The sequence below is a fragment of the Manacus vitellinus genome, unplaced genomic scaffold (assembly GCF_001715985.3).
Source record: "Manacus vitellinus isolate BGI_N305 unplaced genomic scaffold, ASM171598v3 scaffold_8_pilon, whole genome shotgun sequence".
NCBI lineage: Eukaryota > Metazoa > Chordata > Aves > Passeriformes > Pipridae > Manacus > Manacus vitellinus.
This window is the reverse complement of record NW_021940864.1, coordinates 13,974,879-13,976,828: the sequence shown is the minus strand read 5'-3', so window position 1 is coordinate 13,976,828 and position 1,950 is coordinate 13,974,879. Positions and strand designations below refer to the sequence as shown.

The following is a 1,950-nucleotide window of genomic DNA, read 5'->3' as shown; positions in this document are numbered from 1 at the left end:
CCCTCGCTGCCGGGTCAGGCCGCCTCGGGGGGCACAGCACCCAGCGCAGGCACAGCTAGAGGGGCCACGGACGGAAAGAGGATGGGGAACGGCGGGAGAAGCAGTTCCTGTCCCCAGGTTTGGAAAACACGAGCATCGCCTTCTCTTTCCCCGGACTGCCAATCATTCCTCCCCGCAACACTGCAGGCCTAGGAGAAACCGTGTGTGGGTGAGCTCCTTAACACTTGGCCACCGCCATAAGCTGCAAGGAGCATTCTGTAGTGGGCAATAATCGTATTGGATCCCCATTTTGTTCTCTGGACAATATCTGCCTAAATATTCCCCAGTGCACAAACACTCTGGGGTCTGAGGCAGGGCTGGAGGGAGGTCCTGTCCCAGGGACGTGGCGCTATGGGTAAAATAAAAGAAGGAGACTGTGGAAAACAGTGCTTCTCTCCGCTCAAAATTTTAGTCCTTTTTTCATCTGAAAGCCAAAATCACCTTTAAAGTGCTGGTCCTTTCACCGTCAACGCTTAAGGAAATATTGCCTTTAAACATTTCTTTAAGAGGCAATACATAATTTTTAGGTTCCCTAGCGCGTTGCGAATATTCCTCTGGGCCCGCTTATTCCGCTTGAAACCCGAAAAAAGCCTGATTCAGGGACAAGAGCTAAAAGTCCTGGGTTGAGCAGCCGGCCTCAAACCGGCTAGCTAGCACCTAGCATTGCAAATGTGAATTAAAATACACTCTTCGCTCAAATGCTTCCCACAGGGGAATTTTCTATTTAACTGCCTGCAAAGAGCAGAAAAAAAATTATAGCCGATTTATTCTACATTTCTCATTATTTTAAGTTGTCTAATTTCAGAGTCTTTGATTTTTTTCTCCCATTTACAAGTCCTGATGCATTCATTTGCTGTCAAAAGCGTTGAGTCAACAAAAGCATCCATAGGCAACTTCTGTTTATTTACAGTCCTAAGCTGATCTGTTTTCCATTTAATGGAAATTAAATAGCGAGGCACTTTTAGGTTGCATTTTTCCTACAGACTTGTGAATCAATAGCACCAGTGCTATAATTAGGAGGAATTTAAGAGACAGCATTTACAAGAACAAGAAGTTTTGTTTACACGCTTACAGTGGTAGCCAAACTTAAATTAAAATAAAACCAATGAGTCAAGCTGGATTAAGGGTTCATTTTCATTTGCAAAATAAGTTTTACGGAGACTGACAAGAAAGAAAGAAAAAAGAAAGAAGGAAAGAAAGAAAGAAGGGTGCCCCGCTTTTATCATGGCAAAGCAGTGGGGGAAAAAAAAAAAAAAAAGACACCGAGAGACACGCAAATAAATCCAAGCATAAATGCACAGGAAACACACGACCAGGAGGCCAGGTCGCCATGTGGTGTAAACATGGGAATGGAGACGGTGGGGAAAAAAGATTCTCGGTCTCTTAAATGTTTTTTCCCTTTTTCTCCAAGAGCCAAAGAGCTCTGAGGTATGCGTGTGCGTGTGCTGGTCCCGCCGCGCATGCAGAGCAGCACGAACAATTGGAGCGGAGCCGCTGGCTCTGCCGAAACACACTCTGAACCGCACCGCCTGCCTCGGCCCTTCGCCGGGGGAACCGCGCCAGAGCTCGGCCAGCAGCAGATCCCGGCAAGCCGAAAGCCAAACTGGAGCCCACCGACCCGGGGCCCTGGGGTTTCCCGTCCCCCGCGACAGCTGCCGCTGCGGGGATGGAGGCCGGGAAAGCCGGGCGCTGCCCCCGCCGCAGCCGATGCGCCCCGCGCACATCCGCACACACACGCGCGGACGGAGCTACCCGCGCCTGCCCTGTCCGCACCCCGGGAGCCTGTGGGGAGCTGGGGCACTGGTCGAGGCACGTCAGGCAACTTTGAGCCTCGCCTGTCCTCGTCGCATCCCTGCAGCTGCCGAGAGGAGACATACTCGCCCGGCGGGGGGACCGATTTCTCCCGGTGGC

General features: G+C 51.0%; 1 protein-coding gene across 2 annotated transcripts in view; it reads right to left on the bottom strand.

The window, feature by feature from the left end:
* SIX3 (SIX homeobox 3) overlaps positions 1-1,950 on the bottom strand; it is a 3,677-nt gene that overhangs the window by 718 nt on the left and 1,009 nt on the right. The gene's annotated exons all lie outside the window — the stretch shown is intronic.